The 22,171-nt window shown below is 41.6% G+C and overlaps 1 long non-coding RNA gene across 2 annotated transcripts in view; it reads left to right on the top strand.

The window, feature by feature from the left end:
* The window catches only part of LOC131465923 (uncharacterized), a 49,360-nt gene extending 29,003 nt beyond the window's left edge, over positions 1-20,357 (top strand). For both annotated transcript variants that reach the window (XR_009241353.1, XR_009241354.1), the window contains exons 3-6: positions 17,688-17,862; positions 18,391-18,440; positions 18,522-18,667; positions 20,032-20,357. This is a non-coding gene — a long non-coding RNA (uncharacterized LOC131465923). The remainder of the gene's footprint in view (positions 1-17,687; positions 17,863-18,390; positions 18,441-18,521; positions 18,668-20,031) is intronic.
* Positions 20,358-22,171: the final 1,814 nt, after the last annotated feature.

Below are 22,171 nucleotides of genomic sequence, written 5' to 3'. Positions count from 1 at the left end.
TTAAAGCACCAGATCAATAAGCAGTATCAAAAAAAAGTAGTAGTACTTTTAAAATCCTAATGATGCCCATCCATAATAGTGAACGGTAACAGCAGGTATGTTTTAATCAAGGAGATAAGGAAACACACATAGACACGGCCCTGCTCGTTATGTAGGAGTTGCTCTTGCATGACCAGGAACATCTCTGAGGAGACAAATGAGGAAGAGGTGCAGCTCTACAACTGCACAAAGCCCAATCTTCAGTTTCCTGTAATCACTTACAGGTCCCTCAACTCAGTAGTGTGGCAATATCTCTGTCAGAGAAATATTCATGGAAGTGAAGAATGCACCATTTGTGGATGTACAACATCAATTTATTTCTGAGGGCGGGTAACTGCTTTCCTATTTTCTTTTCTCGATGCCGTTTTCGGATAGGAGTAGTTCGCCAAATGCTACGGAGATTCCGTGTGAAACAATCACAACCCCCGTGAAATACAGACTTCAATTAATGAATTCCCCTTCAAATCATTGGGCCAGGAATTTATATAATACAAATAGTTTTCATAAATCCTCCTTAAAGGTAAATATGTCTTTCATCTCCACACCTAACCTCCCTAACCTTTTTTTTGTGCCTTAATTATTGTGTCATATCAACATATTTCTTCATCTGTCCACATATTGCATAGAACCAGAGATGTATAAAGTAATAGAGACCAAGACTTTAGTAAAAGTACAAAAAGTGACTTCAGTAGAAGTTGAAGTGTTCTTTAACCACCAGTGGAAGTACTAAAGTATTCAACATTGTTTGTACTTAAGTATTGCAAGTAGTTTATTTTAAAATGTACCACTCAAGTACTGAAAGTTGTGTTATGTAGTTATGTAGTTATGGGTCAAAAACACCATCCAGTGTGACATAGGCGTTATGATAGCCAGCGAGAATGTCATTATTTCTATACTCTGCGTGTGATAATGTGGGTTTGGAATGATTTGGAGTAAAAGTATCAAGCTCATCAAAAATATTATAGTGAAGTAGAAGTAGGAGGGAAAAAAAATACTCCAGTAAAGTACAGATACATGATTGTAGTACAGTAGTGGAGTAGTTCTACTTTGTTACTATTCATCTCTGCATAGAACACGTTAACTTTGTTAGACTGGGTGACTTGAACAGACCCTTGTCCGTAGGTATGTAAAGAAATGATCAAAATTGAAGAAACCTGAACTAAGAACTTACCTCTCGAAAAAGGTGCAAGGAGTAAAGGAGAGACTATTGTGACTGGCTGGATCTCAACAATGTCAGCCTGCTTGCATTACTCCTTGGCTGATTAGATGCCAGTGGCAGAATCTTTTTTTTTTTTTTTTTCACTAAATTTTCAAGCTCTGACTCATGATGTATTACCATTATCGCTAACTGTGAGACTCCATCGAGCCGCCTGGTACCTGTGGACATGCACGAAAATTGCCGCAAAATGCTAGTCTAAATGTAAATTGACTCGCGTAATTGTTATCTTTTGTGAGCAGAACTATATTTTTTATATTCTTTTTGGGGTATTCTGATTTTGCCGTTCACCATAATTCGAATGTAACGCCCCAGGTGTGCGGTGAAGTAGGTGTCATATAGCCTGTTAGGAAATGCATTTCTTACACTGTTTGTAAGTACCTTCAATTTTAATGAAGTAATAACAACAACACTGTTTTGTTGTGAAGAACATTCGCGGTGTGTTTGATATTATTGCGCCATTTACCATGGTAATAACCTTTCTCCCATCTTGTTCCACTCACTCTTGCATCCACTCAGCCCTGGCCTGTTTCTCAAGGATCTTCTATTTCTTTGGCAGTACCTGTGTCCCCATCTGCTCTCAATTTGTTAAGCCTTGGCAGAATTCTGGATCCTCCAAGTAATGTTCCATGGAACATGACGTTAACAAACATTTGTTAACTTTGAAAAACAACTACAAAGGTATTGGACAACAGGCAGAAAACTAGACAGTATCTAGTAGAAGTGTGCAGGTATTATTTCTATTGACCAGGCTCTGCAAATTCAAAATGATCTGAGTGTAGATTTTTACCAGATAAGCCAAGTTTGCTTAATTCCCTGTACCCTAACCATCGTGGCATGTCCTTCTTTGACTGCAGAGGTCTCATCTAATTCCTCCATGTCTTTCCCTGGGGTTCAAATGCATCCTGTGTAACATGCTTCATATGCTGAGGGATCCTCTTCTGATAAGCAAAACCCCCTACACCACCACCAAAAACTGATTTCTGGTCTCCAAAGCAGAACTGTCCACAGAGGACTATCTCCACAAAGCTGCCACGCATGAGCTGCTGAGCTGTCTCATTGATCTGCTTTTCCCCACAGTCCAGCCTGGGCATTCACTCTTGTTTGCTACGCCTTAGCGACTCCACTTTGGAGAAAATCACCCATGGGAGATGTGGGGGAGATTAAAAAAAAAAAAAAAAAAAAAAAAACACTCTCCAAGAAATAAACTTTAACTTCGACCAGCCACTGGAGGCTACACACAATGATGTCATCTAATAAAATGGAAATTGTATGCATGCTAAAAGTGCTTTACATATGGTAACATGCACAATGAAGTGAAAGAGGCTAATCTGGCACTGATGACTGCACATGCATAAAAGTGGGCGTGTAAGTGGGAACATGTTTTGCACATAAGTGAAAGCATGCATGCTGTCCAACATGCACGCAGAAGTTACCAAGTGCATATATTTTATAGATTCTGCCGTGAGAGTGTCATGGGGATAAAGTTCACAGCATCGTCATGGGACTCGCCGAACACCCTTGCACATACCATGTGTCATTATTTCTTGTTATGCCATTAAAAGCAATGATTTTTGTATGAATATCTTCGAAACCTAGAATCAGATTGAGTTGTTTCTTTTCCCCCCCCTTTCTTTATGGTCTGGATGAGTAAAGATTTTATACATAAACGTAAAAATAATTGGGCTGGTGTGTCTCAACTCCCTCTTCTCCTCTGTAGGTCGGTGCACAAACAGTGCTCGCATCCCTGCTGTGTTATTGTTGGGTAGTAGTTTGGCCCAGTGCCTCCACTGCTCCTGTAGGTGGGTGATTGGGTGTTGTCTGTAGTGTTTCAGTGCTTTCTGTGAGAGCCTTGGGAGTTTTTTGTTGGTTTAGGATTACATTGCCCAAACAAAACAGCAACATGGTGGAATACGGGTGAGTCATGCCTCTGCTGTGTGTGAAAATGAGTGTGGTGGTTGCAGCTGTGGGGTTTACGTAAAGTGAGCAGTGGTTGGTTGTGCATTTAAGCCTTTGATGCCTGTTTACATTATCATGGGAACATACGTAGATTTTAGATAAGTCCATAAATTGTATTCTAGTAAGCAGTGTTGTAATGTAACAAAGTACAAATTTATTATTACAAAATTCACTTATCTGTTATCTTATCTTTATTTTGTGATTTATATTTCTAGCAACTTTTTACTTTTACTCCACTACGTTTCCTCTAACTATCTTTGCAACATGGGGTTTAGTGTCTTGCTCAAGGACACATATAGACTAGCAGAGCCAGGAATTGAACCCACAGCCTTCCAATTGAAAGGCAACTCGCCTTACCACTGAGTGACCATGGCTATAACAAATTTTATATCACAAAATTACTTTTGATACTTAAGTACAGTAAATGTCATATACTTTAATACTTTTAATTAACTAATTAAAAAGTAACTTCAACCGCTACCAAATTCGTTTTCTGGAAAGATACTTGTAAAAAGTGTCCCTTTTTAGGTACTTTATACAAGACTGGTAACAAGGTATATAAGATCAGTGTTGGGCAAGCTACTCAGGAAGTAACTCACAACTTAAGTCACATTACTTGTTGTATTACTTTATTACTGTAAAAAGGTCACTGCTATGGGTGATTCCTCTTGTCCTATAACATTTATGTTAATACATGACTCATCTGTGGGAGCTGAATTTACAGATCACTTCAACAGTGTTCAAATTTGTCAGTGTTGCACGTCATGATCCATTTACCCCCACATTACGTGCAGAATAAGCAGACAGAGCTCACTGAGTTACTCGATGTAATGATTCATTTTCTGTCACTGATTGTGTTGTGGATGCTGGGTGGTGGTAGGGGGAGAGAGAGAGGGAGGCTGTGATGAAGGTGCCGGTGTCTCCAGCCTCTTCTGCTGGAAGACACCGCAGTGGCAGAATACCTTTTTGCAGTTATTCCGTTATCGTATCGATTAAAAGGGGATAATGACAATGTTCAAGTCTCATTTTCCTACAGTAAATAACTTTTAAACGTTATGGACCAATGTTATCATTCATTTGTGGAAAATTTATTTCAGTCTTATTTGCACTCAAAGTCGGACAGAAAAAGTGAGTCTCACACGCACACAGGAAGAGAGAGAGACCATTGCGGTGAGGATTTACAGAAAGGTTTGGTGTGTGTTATTCAAAAGTGATCAAACCCACGAGGTGTATCAGTATTGTTTGTCACAGAATAATTTGTGTTACACTGATATATTATTTTGAAACACTGAGCTGAATATTGCGGCATCTCACCTGACAGGCACTCGGCAACGTCTCATGGCAGCTTGAGAGTTTTTGCGCTGTTTCACGGCAAGTTTACTTTTATGCATCCCGTCGTGTGTGTGTTAATATATAGGCCCCAGGTTTAAGCTGACAGCGTTGTATCTGGATGTAGAAGCAGTCCATTATACATGGTAAGCTGAAATGCACGGAAGTAATCAAAACTTAATTCAGTATATTTATACAGCTGTTACCAGAGCTGACTGGGGAGTCCTTGATTGCAACATGTAACAAGTTAAAATGCTGTAGAGGCCACTAAAAATATGACAAAAAATATTATATCATACGATCAAATCAGTGCATAGCCCCTAAAGGCACTACAAAGGTTAAAGCCTTCATGCATATATTATTAGGCCCAAAGCAGACAGACAATCCTTTGCTGAGGATTATTCCCATATATCTTTTCCCAGCATGCTTTGATTTGATCTAACTTGATCCCTGTCTCTCTGATGTTGTTTGAAGATGCAAAATGGGCCCTTTTGTTGCCTTTGCTGGCTGGCAAATTTAAAGGTCAAAGATCAACGTGGTTTTTCATCTAAATAAAAGCCTGCAAACTTGATATTATCTCGCAGGGCATCTTGAAAACTCTTGAGTTGACTTAGCAACACATGAGCTGGACACTAACATAATACTATGTGACGCCAAGGAAATCAATCAATCAATCTCTGTTGACTGATAAGTGATGGGAGCGGGCGTGTGCCATTGACCCTGACAGCTGCTGTGTTTGTCAGTGGAGGGCTGTGTTCAATGCGCATGCATTCTCTTGCAGGAGGGCAAGCCTCTGGGCTGAGGATTTAAGATGTGATAAGGTAATTGCCCAGTGTTTAGACAGAAGTATCATTGGTCCTCCATCTCCAGTCCACTGTCAAGGAGGTTAACGACCAGGGCCCAGACAGTGATTAAACATTTATACGAGACACCTAAACCCTTATATATCAAATGATCTCTGCAGCACAAGCCTCAGACTGTCCAGCTCATCTTACGCCTCTTCCAAAGTCCTGCACGTCTCATCAACCTCCTCTGCCCAGACCTTCACAGCGCACATGGGATCTGTAACTCTCTGAATGCTTTTCCACCATCCCTCTGGAATGATGCTACATGTTTGTAGTCTAAAACAATGCTATATGTGTTGGCCCTGCAACGGCATTAAAAAGTGGCATATTGTGCACATAAACCAAGGACAACTGCTTTAGTATACGTATACTCTATGTACTGTGTTCAAAAACTTTGCCAGCCAGCAGCTCCACGGAAACAAAACCTTTTTAACAGCATCCTGATATGTTGAAAGGCCTAATCCAGGGAGGCTTTTATGAGCTTTTAAACTGATTGACCATATCGTCATGGCCGCGGAAGCTTCTCACAGAGTAGCGGTTTTATGTGCAGGAACAGGCCACTGAAAAAGGGGTGTGGGGTTACCATTTTGCTGTAGTGAGAGCTTGCATTTTGCTTACTCGTGTAGGTCCAACCCCTCTGTTTCAGCCTAGTAATCTGTATAATGCATTGAGAGACACAACAATATAAAAAGTTTTACTTCCCGTCTATCTTTCCCCTCACAATACATTTTCTAAGCTGATCAAAATAAGAGAATATAGACTTACCAGCAGTGGCCCTTATATAGCAAGACTGCACTGCCATGCCGTGTAATAGCCATTCCCACAAGACCTTTTAACCTGCTGCCTTCTTCATCTGTTCTTCATCGTCTTTCAGTGTATATCTCGCAAGTGTTACTATGGCATCTGTGGAATCAAGCAAAGGACAGCTATGGTGTTGTGGCTAATCATTACTGCCCAAAGGCACAGAGATAAGGAGCAGTCGAACACTTTATCTGGCATGTATAGCCACTGGCCTTGTATTTAACTACACTGTTCTCCTATTGTTCTGCTCCCAACCTTGTCCATTCCCAGTGTGAACCTTGGGGTGTCGTTTAAAGATGATATCCCAGAGATCGATATGAATGACTGTTGTCTTTGTGGACATGGCCCTGTTCGGAACAAGTGAAGTGCTGTGTAAGGCTGTTGGTTAAACGAGGGGAAAGTCAAATCTCACTCCAGGCTCCAGGCACTTGTCTGGTTTCAATCTTAGATAAACAAATCACGGCTTAATACCTGCCCCACATAATTCCTTCTACTACACTGTGACTGGACTACTGATTCGCACAGTGGGTAAACCAGACAGTGCTGTGCATCTCAAGAAAAAGAAAGGTGGTTGCTGTGGTGGTGGTGGAGGGCCTGGCATAGTGCTGGCAGACATAAAGGCAGGATCTGTTTCCTTCCCAGACACGCCTGTCCCTTTTTCAGCTCAGGCAGTGGATTGAAGTTGGGGGATTTGGTTACTGTGATTAAATGATTGCACAGACTGACGCGCCAGAAGAAAGGATGGCCAAGCTATGTTGGAGGTAACCCAAGATGGTAGCTAGTCTCCAGGTTAATTGGTAGGATTAGAGAGACAGGTGTTCATAGCTTGTCAAAGGAAAAAGTTACACCTGAGACACAGGTATTGATGCGTGTTTCACTGTAGCATAAAATTGCTACATAAAGCACTCAGCCTATTGTTTTTTTTCTAAGCATCCACGGATCTACTTGGAGGCAATCTTGTATAGCTTAAGTGTTCTCACTCATGTTGCAACCCGCCTTCTCCCACAATGACTTCACTGTCTTTGGTGTACATGCATGTTTTAAGACTAGCTTTAATTCCAGTTTGTTTTTAAGTATCTCTTTTACTCTTCTTCCACACAAACAGAAAACACTGAACCTGGATTGTCGAGATCTATCAGGCTAATGTTTTAGGAAGTGAAGGATTAAGATAAGTCTTTAATTTGCAGCGTCGTTCAGGACTGTTGTGTAAACAAGCCCGGGAGATTAGTCTTTGGCAAACAGTCGCTCAATTAAAAAATGAAGATACATTTGTAGCCGGGGCATAAATACAGCAATGCATAAAGAACAGGTTGCCACACTTGCAGTCACTTTGGAAAAGGGTAATTAATTCTCCACTAACAGCTTTCTCTGTTTTGGTTTATTGCGATCCGAAGATGATGAATAAACCCACTATACTTGGGCTTTAACCACAGTCTTGTGCAACAGCAGATCTGGATATTTAGATGTAACCAACCCGTTGCTGAAAACCTTTGTACTTAGTAACTATGACTACCAGGCTTTCCCTTCATCCACAGACCTGAAACTGAACACCTGAATAAAGTCTGTGAAAGAAGACCATGTCCAGGCTACAAAGGGGCCATTTGGTCAAGCTGGGCTGTAGCACAATGCCTCAGGGTCCTGCGCTGATTTGCACAAATGTCTGGTTATGTTTCCTGTGTCATTCTGCTTTTCGCTTACCGACCTTTCACTTTCCAACCCACTGCCATTTGTCCTCCTCTTCTTCTATGTCCAAGACTTGAATGTGAATGCCACTGACCCTTGCCAGGTAAAGATGACAATGGCAAAAAATCTCACCGGTGCTGTATGGATCTGGAAAGCACGAGGAAATCAAGTGGAAGAAAGAAAGTGTCTCTTTCAGTTTCATTGGCAGGTTGTCTCTTATTCGGTGTCTTACCTCTGCCTTTTTTCACTTCACCGGTCCCACAAGGGCCTTTTAAAACTTTATAACAGGTTTACAGCATGACAGATTCATCTAACATTATATCTTACCACGGAAGCTTTGGTCTGCTGTCTCCACACTGATGGGAAGAAAGGAAAAATGACAGAAAGTGAGGTGGCCACAGCCCAAAAATCTGGCTCCGTGTTTCTTTGCAGCCAACAACAGGAACCCTAGGTACATGTTGATAATCCCAGCTGTGTTTTATGTGCTCATTTACTATGGATTTATAATCACGTTAAGAGCTTCCTGGCATGATCTGTCACGAGGAGTAAAGAGGCGGAGCCTTTGTGTAAACAAGCACCTTGCGTTAGCTCATCTTTTATTGCAAGGGCCTCGTCCTGGGAATTGATTAAATATCCCTGGTTTAATGAATGAATAATGAAGATGGTGATATACTTAGTCGTGTATCACATGTCAGTATTTACACACTGGTGTGTGTTTAGCTCTGCCCACGGAGCTTTATGAGTGTCACTAGATGAGAGCCATTTAGTTAATGCTTTTATCAAGAGTGTTGCAGACACATTAAACATAACGCCTTATAATAGATGAGGACTTGTGTGTGAAATTTATAATTTTGCATTAATGCCGCCTCTCAGTAGGATGACAAACAATCCAGCCTTTAAAAGCTGTATCAACACGGGTCTGGCAACACAAACTGAAATCGGTGCACTGAATTATGGCGGATGTGCCCACTGTTTGTGTACATAATAACTTAATGTTACCATCTTTTGTTTAAGAAGCCTAAGGACCATGTACTTTCAAAGGTTTGAGATAAAGTATACTTAAAAAGATGTTGACCCTCGTCATGATAATCAAAAAACTGTTCAATGAGTGAGTGCTTCTGTCCCTGTCGGCCCTTTATTCAAGACGACTTTCTCTTTCAACGTAGTTCCTAAACGGTTAGGTACTGAGAAGCTGAAGTCACAAACATGTGATGCACAGGTGAAGCTTGTCTGTGATTGGACGGTCATTTGGCGGAAGTCCTGAGGGCTACCGTAATGACAAGTATATGGGCGCAAAGCTCTGATTCTCTGCTTTCCGGTATCCATCCGTTAATCTTCTACTGCTTTATCCTCCACATGAGGGTCGCACGGGGTCCTGTGCCAATCTCAGCTGTTATAGGGCCAAAGGCGTGGTACACCCTTGGCAGATCGCCAGTCCAGAGTTTGGGAATTTTCTAGATATCACAAACAGGCTAGTTACGGAGCGACAGGATTGGTCACAGAAGGGTTAAACTAAGTGAACTGCTAACTGAAGCTGTGGTGCCTTGATGGACATTTTATAACTTATGAACTCCTTTCAAATAATCCTATCTGATTTGTCATCAGAAAATTCCTATTTTTTCTCATATCTGATAGGGGGTTGACAGATATGATCCTCCTAATGATTGGTCGAGAGAGGCGGTGCTCAGTGATGGGTGAGGATTCCATTAGGGAGAAATTAGGAAACTCAAGAATAGGAGTAGCAATAACGGCTGATATTAGACCTCTAAGTCATCTGGCCCTTAAACTGTACAGCTGCCAAATTTCTCCCTGTCTGCCCCTGTCTCTGCTCCTCTTCTCTTACTTGCTCGAGTCTTTGAGAAGTCAGCGCTGTCATTGTCAGAGAAAAACATGAAAAACTGAACTGTGGATTTGAATAAACCCACCATTGTTTCCTTTCAATAAGCTATTGAGACTCATCCACTTTGTATAAGTATACTCACTCAATATTTCAAACCTTTTCATTTCAGTTTTAGACCTTCAATCACATCATTCACATTTCAGTTTTCCAGCCCATATGACAGTTGATGTGTGTGTGTGTGTGTGTGTTTTCTATGATTGCAGACGCTCTGTGGGCGTGTGATTTTGGGGGGAGGGGGGGTGTTGATGCCTGGTTCGCTTTCCTATGAGCGGGACCCTTTGGTTCAGGTCAGTGAGCGTACAAGCAGCACAACAAAGCAGTAACACTTAGCAAGAGCAGCTCTCCGTGGGTCTCCTTAATGTTGTCACATGCATGACATGGCAGACATTCAGACCTGATACTCACAGCCTGTGCTGTGAACATGATGGCTTCGAGTGAAACAGTGGTCAGTGTCAGCAGTCATAATTCATTTCTTGAGTAGCCGTAGATGTCTTTTTTTTTTCTCCTCATTAAATTTACAAGTCCTAGGGCCGTGAATGCACTCTTTGTTAATCAACAGCATGGTTTTCAGCTCCTTTCCAGCACCTGTACTTGTTTACTCATGGGTTAAAAGCCATATTTCTAAAGACAATTAGTGTCCAGCACCTTCTAAAAAGCTAAAAAAAAGTCTGGAAAAAAAAAAAATTATATTTATAATTTATAATTTTTAAATGATTAAACTCAGGAAAAAAATTGGTCTACGATTCTTACTGCGGGTTTACAATTACATGTGTATAATAGTGCAATAGTCATTTCAAATTCATGAAATGAATTCTATGAAACTGAATTATTTATTGTGTATTTTGAAATAAGCTAACCAAATATGCATATTCATTAACAGTAGCCTACTAGCAGCATATCAAAATATCGCACAAGTTTTGCCAGGTGTTATGTGTTATTATGAAGGGGAAAAAAATGATTTCTGAGGTCATAAACATGAGAATATTTAGGAATTTCCTTTGGCCTGAATCACTAAAGGTACTTTGTTTGAGAGCTGAAGCATATCCTGACCTAAGGGGAGAAATTTTAATAGTGCGAGAAGAGAAACACATTTTAAACCACTGCAAATGCAATTGAGGAGGAAGAATTTGATTAAGAGAGGCAGTAATCGAGTCAGTGTGCTATAACCAGAGGCCTGGTGCTGCGAACTGCTATTGCACAAGTGTAACAAGAGTGAATTTAGCACCCGGCATGGGCATTTTGTTAATCCAGCTATGTAATTTAGTCTTTCCTCCCCCATCTTTCAATTATCATTATCGTAAAATGAAGTGAGGCCCGAGAAGCTCTACATGCAGCAAAGTTTTATCCAATTACTCGCTCCAAAGCTTTGTATTCTCATCTCTATTAAAGATGATTTTTTTTTCTGAAGTTCCTCAAATGTCATTTGAAAATCTTTTTTTTTGTCTGCTCAGAAATAGTGAGTTGATCAGAAGTTAATTGCTGACATACTGAGCAGATTAAGTTCAAATTTAAAAATCACTGGTGTCTCAGAAACTTTTATATGTCTGTGTGGGGGGAAAAAAAAGAAAGAAAAGGTCAATAACAACATACAGATTTCTTCCTCACCATTAGTTGTGTGTTATATTAACAATTAGGCAAATTCTAACCTCAGGCATTTTCTCCTCTCCACCTTCCACTTCAAGCCACTGTTAATAAGCTTCCCCGAAGGTATAATTTACAATGAAATGCGGCAATGCTGAGGCAGGTTCATGGGGGCCAGTTGTTAAGGAGATGAAATCAACTCCTCTGGGAGGAGTGGAGACCTAAATTGCTCATTTAATTCATTAACAAGGAGATGTAGACCATCCATATTCAACTCCCGATAGGGATTCACCAGCCTAGGCAGGGGTTAAAGGGTCTTCTGCAGAGGAAGATGCCAGCTGACTGACCCTCTACTCATCACACTGTGTGGGAAATATCAACCAGTCTTCACAGAAGGGCCTGTCTTAATTGCGTCTTTGGTCTTCATCAAATATGGATTGAGAGACCTTCCAGTAATGTCTTAATTACTTAAGCAGAAGACAGTTTGCTGAGCAGCCTGGGCCCGCAGGCAACGAGAAGTAACTCCAAGGATGGAAAGATCTTTCACTCCATTCTCCTACTTTCTCCATCTCTACTTCCCATCCCACTCACATTGATTTCATCCGTATGGAAGCTCGCTGACAGGAAGTCAATCTGAGAGTCTTCTTAATAAAGCCCGACACTCATTTCAGTTCCTTCTCAACAATTTATAAACGATGCTTCGGACTCTGGATGTCTCGCCCTCTTTCACTTTACGGAATGTGTCTGGAAGACCTTGGGAGGATTTACTCTACTGACGCAGCTGCTGCTTGGATTGATAGTTTTTCTCAATGAAAATTACCTCACATTTAAATGAAAAACGGAGAGTTTCACAGATGTCGAGTTCAAGCCTAATTTGTACACGCTGAGTAAGTACCATGGCTACTTCGAGGCTGCTATTATCAAAGTTTATTGTCAATTTATTTTGGAAAATGTGACATTATGCGTCTACTTTCCTTTTAAAGTCACAATGATGCCTCTTGGTAATGATGCCTGTTTGCATCCAACCTGACTTTGTCCTGAAAGGCTAACAGCCAAAAAGAACCACCCTGAGGAGACATTGCTTACAAATTAAGGAGCAGACTGTCCATGAGAACCCTCAGGCGGGGCCACTGAACCAGGCGTCAAGAAGCCTTGGCCCTGAGGTCAGAGAGTGAAGGCGACTTAGCAGAATTTCTCCGCATCTATGTTGAAAGTCGCACTGAGAAAATCCAGATAATCCCCCATCTGTGTTGCTTGGAATGATGTGACACAAGTCGATACACAACCCCCAACACATGCACTGCAACCCTAACCCACTGCACACAGTAAGTGCACGTGTAGATTGTCACAGAAAGCACACACAAATGTGTTTTTATACCTTAGTGAAGACACCATAGATTTAATGCATTTCCTAACTCTAAACCCAACCCCAACCCTAAAGCTAGGTCTGAAAGGAATACTTCATCGATTTGCATTTAGCTTTGTATTACTAGAATTACTACGGTAGTATTTTTGAAAAATTGTGCTTCTCAACCTCAGTTTCCCCTGAGCTAGAAATATCTTCATTCTTTTCTTTGTGCCCACCAGTGACACTTGGTCCTGTTAGCGTAACCGTTAGCAAAGATGGCGGATACTGTTTACATTCTGGGAATGAGGTCCCGTCCCCCTACGAGTGGGTCTAAAAAGTGTGGAATTAGCGTTGCAGTTTCCAGCCTCGGACCAAGTGTCACTGAGGTTGGGAAGCACAATTTTTCAAAAATACTACCCCTATTCTATTAATACAAAGCTAAATGCAAATCGGTGAAGTATTCCTTTAACCCTGAAAAAGACCTTTACAGTTGTGCGGCCCAGACAAAAAGTCCCCACAAAGATAGATAAGATAATTACACACACACACACAATAGGCCCATCTTACCACCGTTCGGATAATCTCCTTTATCTAGCCGAGCAGTGGTCACAAGGTCAGCTCCAAGATTACCTGTGTGTGTGCATGTGTGTGTGTTGTGTTCTGGCGAATATTTGCAAACATCATGCAGCTGCTTTTCCAGCATTGCTGATAATACTGTCACGTACGTGCATTCAAACGAAATCTTAGGTGCAAACACCGTCTATTTTATGGATGCTGGCGTTATTCTGGAGATTCTCTTTAAACACACAAGCACAGCACAGCACAGCACAGCAGCCTATTCTATTAAACACAATACAAATGTTCTTGGTGGGTGACCTCTTGGACGAGGCACAGTGCTGTGAACGTTACCACTGTTTTCCTCTGTATGTGAGGAAAATAATGGTAACCTAGGTGCACCCTCCAACCCCTGCATGATTTGCTGTTTTATTAAAAAATGTTTTTCAAAAAAGTTGCAAAGAACATCATACACCTCTTATTGTTTTTTTTTTGTATTTTTTTAAGGCTAGGCGTGGAAGTTCAGTCCTCTTGTGTTGGACTTTAAAGATCACGATACAGTTGAACTACAACTTAATCGTACTGTAGAAGCAGTCATTGGGTTTTCTGTCCCGCATTGGCTCAGTTGCAAAAATTGCCTTGTAAAGCTCAGCGGCCGTGCAGACAACATCCGGAGACTGTACTCTACACCCAATATTTTTCTGCAACAAACTAGTACTTTAATGTCAAAACGTTCTGCAAATGTTAACGAGAATGAAATGAAATAAAGATTGCAGAGCGAACGACTCCATGTCCTCATAAATCACGGTACAATGCATTTTATATTGCTCGTAAATGACATCGGTAATCTGAGTTGACATGAGTATTACAAGAGAGAAAATAAATATCAGGCATATTTCAGTCCATTTTACTGTTTTTTTATTTTTTTGTTTTTTTTCCTTTGGGCATACTCTGATTAATTGCAAAGGGAGCAAAAGTCTTAAGTTAATTGTGTGATCGCCGAGATTGGCTAAGTGAGAAACCTAATCTGATTAATTGTTATCTTTTTAATTAGATTATAGGAAAGTGTTTCCTTATGCCAGGACATCCTCTTCACTTCACTACCATTGAATGATGCCTAGTTGAGCTTTAAACGGAGGATATTGTGGGCTGTCTTGTGTTGCATTTCTTTAAAGGACTCCGCCGATACTTTTACTTTCACTGGCCTTCAGTGTGGTCACGTGTGGATCACACAGGCAGATGTGCGGGAAAATGAGATTGGGAATGTCAAAGGCATGGGTTCATGGCTTTGATCACGGTGGAAGATTAATGTTCCAGGGGGATCTGACAGCTTTAACAGGGGGCGCTGTGGATGTTCACACAAAGGCAGCGGTGCCACATTTAAAGGGTATGAAATCAAAGGGAATCACTCCAACAACCATGCCCCCAATCACTGCTAATGACTTGTTTTTATGGCTTTATTAAGTCAATGATTCATTGCTTTCCAGGGAGATGTAGAAGGATTCGGACAAAAACAAGGCCGACCCTGATCACATTTAAAGGAGTTTCCATACTAGGATACTGCTGCAAGTGTCTACCTGTAAAATACTGTTCTCATATTCTATGTTCCACTGGCTGATGACCTCAAAGACCTGCTCATTGGAATGGAATGGCAATGTGTGGATTTTGGCCATTTTTTTTTTTTTTTTTTTTTACTGAGCATAGATTTTGGATTAGAACAAAATCTATAATAAAGCAAACTTCTCACACGGCCAGTTTTCTGTCTGCGCTCCTCCCTGGCCCTCACTTATGTGTATCAAACAAAGTGACATGTGAAGGAGAGCAGAGGAAAGTGTGGGCAGGTAAAGGGAGTTGCTGGGAGTGGGAGAGCAGCCACAGAACCATCTGGCGCGAGGAGATGGATTTCACCTTTTTTTTTTCTCTCTCTCTCTCTCTCCCTCCCTCCGATGACAGATGAAAAAAGTTGTATGCATTATTTCAACATTAAACAAATGATCTATTTTTGTCTTTACTCTCTAACTCAAGGAGGTCACTGCTAGTCAGAACACCTACTGGGAGTCCATCAAGGTCTCCACCAATGTGTTGACTCATAATTCCTCTATTCCTTTAACTTTGTCAGCGAGCGTCAATGGTGGAAAGAGAAAGCTCCGGGTTGTTACCGTGTCTTGGTGAAAGACCATCGCTAAGATTTCCTCAGGCTGCTGCCAACAACTCCCATGTCACTCACAATCTGTATGACATATTCCAATAAGCTCATACTGTCATCCATCTCCTCTGAGCCGTTTGGACTCATTTGGAATTTGTGCGAGCTGTAGAATATATATATATATACATATAGTTTTTCACTTTCACTTGTCACCCAATTACCTTTTTAAAATGTACTTAGGATTGTGACTTTATTACTAATTCAAGACTATTTCAATATGTACAGAAACATAGTGAGAGGGGGGCCTATTATGATAATTTCTGCTTTTTCCGTTCCATTTTAGTTTTGGAAGTCGACCAGTAGCTTTGCATGATTTATAGTTCCTGTAGTCCGTATTTATCTCCGACTACCTGTTATTCAGTTCAATAGAAGTGCCGAATGAATCAAATGAGTCCAGCTCTCCCTAAAAGCCCACTTTCTTCTTAGACTGGTGGAAAAAAAAAAAAAAAAAAAAAAACTAATCCAAAAGCTGCTGCTTGTAAAATGTTTTTTTTTCCTGCTGCCAAAAAAACTATGTTGGTTATGTTTTAATATAAATATCCCACATACTGTAAATATTTGACAGTAAAAGTGGAGGAAAAGGCATCATACTTTTATATATCAAGCACAATAATATTCATAGTCACACTGTATGTATCAGCTCTTGTGTTTTGGGTGTTTCAATGATTTTTTTATGGTGGCATGTTTTCATGTTAATTACAGTGGTGAAGTCATTTTGCATGGAAAGTTTTGCTGTACTGGAAAAAAGAATATAAGTCATTCACACAAACACACAATGAACTGTATAACATACATAGTGACCTGTAACAAAGCAGTTCTACTCTGAGACATTTACAGAGCTTCTGCTTGTACGAACTAACAGTGCAACACACGTAGTCTTATCCATGGCAACAAAATAATGTACTTGCATGTCTGGTTACCCTCCAATTCCAATCATTGAATGTGAGATAGTCTACCCTACACACCTCCATTGTTCTCAAAAAAAAAATGGTATTGCTGTTGACAATAACTCCCAAACAGTGGCAGTGAATCAGCAAACCCGTGTTCATTATAAAGATACAGAATGATTATTTTTCTCAGCTCGGCAGAGGAAAGTCTACAACCTGAGCACAAACCCCTTCAACTGACACAAACGCTGTCTGAAACTAAAATAGGAAAGCGGAGGCGTGTGGAGGGACTAAATAACAGGTCCGAGCTTTCCGAAACCCTAACAATAATATGGGGTGCCAATTGACGCAGGAACACAAACCAGAAAGTCACCGGTCATAATATTTACCTCTTACTTGTCCTCTGTTTATTTTTTTCCCTGCTCCTTTCCTCCTTTTTTTACCGTCACATGTCCTGCCAACAAACGGTCATCGGCAACACGGTGTCTAATTTGAAAAATGGTCCGCCGAACCGCTGCTTTGAAAAGAGGAATATTATAAGTCACAGACCGAGAGAGGAAGACACAAAAGAAAGGAAAGCTGCCGTGATGTATGTTCACTTCAGCAGTCAGTGGGTTCTTGGCTCACCAGAGATCATAGAGAACATGTCAACCCTAACAAACATTGAAAATCCGCCTACGGATCTTCACCCAATCCAGGCCTAATTCCTTTATCCCCTCCCTTCTTGGCATTTTCCTGACTTTGTCATGCTTCATTTTGACACAGCCTCTTTTTCCAACAGATGTCTTTGGGAGACCTCATACTGCGTTTCCCTCTCAGACAAGGAGACCGTTCATCGCAGCGATGGGGTTGAGGGTCTTGAGAAACTCACGTCGTCTCAGAAAGTCGCCTCCCATCGTAGATAATACACACATTTATCTAAATGACCATCACGTGGCTGACATGCAAGGAAAACACAACTGTGACCTATCTCTTCCTTTTCTGTCCCAGGAATATGCTGGAACGTAAACAGAAAACATCAGGGAAGAAATATGGAGTGTGGGAGTTTAAAACTGCCCTGCAGGTCATCATTTAGACAGATGCTGCATTGATGGTGCAATATCATATATGCATCCAAAAATTCAGGCCTGGCCTCTCTCCTCTTGATTTCCAGCCACCCCTCTCCCTGTCTATTTCCCATGTCTGCTAAGGATGTGCTTATATGAACAGACCTTGGCTTGGTGTGATTTATGGCTTTGTCTCCCTCTCTCTCGCTCTCTCTTTCTCCCCCCCCCCCATTTCTCACTCCTTTCTCACTTTTTCCTTGCCGCTCACCACCGCTTCTCCTTTTTCTCGCAGTGCATCTGGAAAGAGTTATGGTCACCACTCACACCACAAGAAAGGCGACTGTCTGCCCCTTTCGGAGCTCGCTGATTTGGGGAAGACGTTGCGAACGAGAGCCGCAGTGGGTGTCCCGAGGATACTGTTCATGTATCGCTGTAAATCTGGCCGGGACAGCCCTGCAATGTGTTAGGTGAATTTGAAAATTGTGTTCCATGGTCGCCTGACATTATTTCTGCGATGGCATTCATTTCTGATTGTGCTTGATTTGGCTTTAAAAAAACAGTCTGACATAAGAATTACCATTATTATTATATCATTCTGCACACATTAAAAATTGGAATAGACACAGTTTTTGAGCTGTACTCTAGCTACACATTATGTCGTATAGTAAAGCAGAGGTAGGCTGCATGGAATATACTTCTCCTCAGGGAGGCCTTTTTTTTTTTTTTTCCTTAAGAGAGATCTCCACTGCATGATAAAAGAACTAAGATTACAGTACAAATTTAATTAAGATCATGGAAAACGATTACTGGCTTAGTCTAGCATTAATTGAAAAAGCTGATGAAGACCACATATCTGAGCCACTTGTTTAAGAAAACAATATCAGGAAGGCTTTTTTTTTTTATCTGGAGTGAGAGTGACATAAGAGGTGAAACTATTTAAACAACGTGTACATCAGCTAAAGTTAGTCTTCTGCGGGTCTTTTGTCTCAAAATAGGAACTAGCTTCTACGGCGATCCTGCTGAGCTATTTGGGGGTCTCTGCCAGGTAAGCAGGGTAAAACTTCAAAATGTGCAAAATCCTCCAACTTTCTTGTCTCCGAGCATGCTCTCCTTGTTCCTCCCCCAGCATCTGCTACGTGGAATCGGTACCTTATGTGTTTCTGAAGGCAAAGGCGGCTGCAACATTAACAAGAGAGCTGCCCTCTCAGAGCCCAGTAGGCAATCCAGGTCTGTCTGTCTCTGCAGCCTTCAGGCTTCAGACGTCCAATAAAGGTAATTCTCCCTTCACAACACACACGGTTGAGTGGATGGCTTATTGTCTTTTGGCAGACAAGGATTGTGGGCTGACAGGAAGATATGGATTTGACCAGGATGAGGTCATTCTTTACCTGTAGAAGTTGTAATGAAGTATAGTGTTGTGCCGCGGGCGAGAATGCTGTATGGAAGGAGAGGAGTATGTGTCTGGATGTGAATCTGCTCTGAGAGTACAAATGAGCTTTCTCAGCCTTATCCGCTTCTTTTTTTTTTTTTTTCCCTTAAGTTGGTGTGAATGTTTATGTTTACATGTGTGTTTGGAGCAGAGAGATTATGTGCAGGTTGTGTATACAAGCAGAATGATCCAGGTAGAAGTCAGGCAGCCACTGCCATCATTCAAACCAACAGTGACTTTGCTGAGCCCTTATTCTGAGATAAGGCTTTGGATCCCTTTGGCTCTGCAGTTTGATCAATCTGCAGATTTACAGCCACCACTGCAGCACACTGATGAAGCATAAGAGCAGTAAATTCTGCTCCCCTCATAGAAAACTCCCCTCTCTATCTCTCTCATGTATTGATGTAACACCCCTGAAATCTTCTAGTTGTGGTGGAATAGGCAGCAAGTGGCTGATCTTAATCACTTAAAAAAAAAAATGGTTTTCTCTGTGCTTCTGTTCATATCAGTATTTTTTTTCCACATATTTTCTACAGCTAATGCTTCCTAGAAACTGCACAATTTCTCATTTACATGTCTTAATGTCACTGCCAATCTGTCAGGTGCTCGGCAAGCCACCCTCTGAGAAGCTTCCCTGTGATGCGAATATTTGATGCTCATCACAGCTTTAAAGGCGGGGGGGTTTAGTGTTTTTTTTTTGCATTTTTGCATTCTTCATTCATTTTGAGTGTCTCAACTGTTCTTACGGCCAACATTAGAAGCAAATCAGATCTCTCAGAAGCAATCTTGGCGCACCTACACATGGATTTGATTCAGCACAGAGGAGTCTGACCTAATTCCGCAGTCAGAATGATACCCATTGAGTTTGTTTCCAAGCTGAGTCATCCTGACGAGACGTTGGCAAAAATGTGATCTACCAAAGCCAGCCTGGCACTGGTGGCAGTCATGGACCCTACATGCTCTGAGAGTTTGTTCCAATTCCGTGGCGGCACCTAATGCACACCTGACTGTGGCAGAAACGGCCTCTTAGTTGAGCTGCTTTTCGAGACATAATGACGTCTCAAGAGTCTTAATGTCAGGGAGGCGATGGAGCAAACACAAAGCCTGGATCCTCCACTCCTGAATTGTGAATGGGATTGAGACAGTATTAAGGGGAACGATTGCTTAATGGCAACCTGCCTAACCTCCCAACCCTACTTTGTTGCAGGGAGGAAGTGGTACCTGACTGAGGCTCCGTTCAGGAATAATAAAAGCACAAAGCTGTCCAACATGTGGCTCAAATTCCTGCTATCTTTGAGAGAACCCAGTGTGCAGAGAAGTCAAGTTTCTTCCACACATGCTGCATCATTTCTATTCTCCTCACTAACATATTTCACTGTTTTGGTTGTAATCTGCACATAACCCCCGTACATCTTTCACTGTCATTACTAGACGTCCACAAAAAAAAAACAAAACCTCTTTTGGTTCGTCTGGCTCTTTCCTTGAATGTCTGGCAGCTGTAGGCAGCATTTAAGAATTTGATGCACTAATTTATTGCAGTCGAGCCAGGTGGGGTGGGGGTGGATGGTGATGTGCGTGTGTGTGTGTGAGTGTGTGTCTGTGGGGGGGGGGGGATCATTACTCCTCATCAGGCTGATGTCTGAGGCCCACAGCAGGATAAAAAACACCCTCGAGCTGCATCCCGTACACTCACTTCTGCCAGATTCCTACTGATGGTCGATCAAACTAACTTTAGCGTCCCCTTGAACCGGACTCTCTTCATTTCCACCCATCACGAGCATAATTTCTGTCTCTACTGAAAACCACTTGTGTATATTTCCTGCTTGTTAAGTCTTGAGTGTATTAACTGCCAATGGCTGTCTGGGCTTACCAGCATGGATAAGACTTCACAGACATCCCTATGAGAGGGTTGCTGAGTAAAAAGAACAGAGGCTCTCCCTTGACTGTACACTTGGCTTTGCACTTCTTGCCCTATAGGGGGAGGCATGACCCCATGTTTCTGCTGTCCCGTTCTTGCTCTACTCCACATCTTGTGCCTCACAGAGCTTCTAGAGTTGGACCTGACAAAACAACAACACACAGGCTCATCGTTGGCCCCTGTGAATTCATCATAAATAGAATAATACTTTGATCAAGTGCACAGTGACTTGATGGGACAAATGGGCAGCAACATGCAGCAGGTAATGATACGTGATTTATGTGCTTTTGCCTGCACAATGGCCCTCGGTGGTTAAGTAATGGATATCAGTGTCAGTCAATCTGTCTGCTACATGGATACAGAGCAGAGAGAAGCAATATCTCAGGAGTGTGTACCCAATAGCCTCTGTAGCCTACTGTGACTTATGTGGCCTACGTTTGTTTTACACTGCCGTATAGGGCGGCATTATACTTGTAGACATGATTAATGAATGAATGAATTAGACTTGTAATTGTAGCTGTTAAAATCCTACAAATGAAACGCATCAAATAAATGAATACAATGAATAAGTTATTCATAAATCAGAGTCTTCCTTTTAAAGAGGTCTAGTCCCTTAAAATAAAACAAATAATCATTGAAAACACACATATTATCCGCGGTGCTTTGGGTTCCCAGGAGATGACTTGATGGATAACTCCTAATTTATTTGCACTGCAGTCTGTAAACTTGTTCAGTGCTTGAGCACCGAAGACAGACAATGTCTAAGTGTGCATGTGAGTCCATGGTCCTGAATGCTACTGAGGATTCACCGTCTGTTTGACCCCGGTTGAGCTGCAGGGCAAACGCATCAGGCATGTGCTCCATATAAACAACATAGACAGAGTTTTTTTCTATTGATCTGTTTTCAAGAGATAAATGTGGCTCAAAAACAGAGGCATTAAGTCTCTGTGTGTGTGTGTGTGTGTGTGTGTGTGGGGTGGGTGTGGGGTGGGCGTTGTCTTAATGTTTGGCCCGACTCAGAGATTATACATGCCCACAGAGAGGGGATGTGCTTCATGGACAGGGTGACATAAAGCTATTGGCACGGTGTCAGGATGTTGATGGTTGTTTGCAGACCTTCATGCAAGAGCAACTGTTTGACCTGCAGGCAAAGTATACATTTGCATGTTTTTGGTGCTGCGCTTTGTTGATATACACGTTCAAATCTCGGGACTGGTTTGCCTTGTTCACGCGTCACATTTCCACAACACACATTCCGAGCGAGGCGGGACAATATCACTCAGCTCAGCAAACGCTCGTGTAGTCCATGTGATGCGAGTCATTTAGGTCAAACATTTTATGATTGCTTCAAATGGTTGACCACACGACAGAGCTAATAAAACTTTAGCGTGTAACTTTTAAATATAAACAAAGGGCCCTTACATTCAAA

Source organism: Solea solea, chromosome 9 (genome assembly GCF_958295425.1).
Source record: "Solea solea chromosome 9, fSolSol10.1, whole genome shotgun sequence".
NCBI lineage: Eukaryota > Metazoa > Chordata > Actinopteri > Pleuronectiformes > Soleidae > Solea > Solea solea.
The sequence above is the reverse complement of the archived record's forward strand: the minus strand, read 5'-3'. Positions and strand labels throughout refer to the sequence as shown.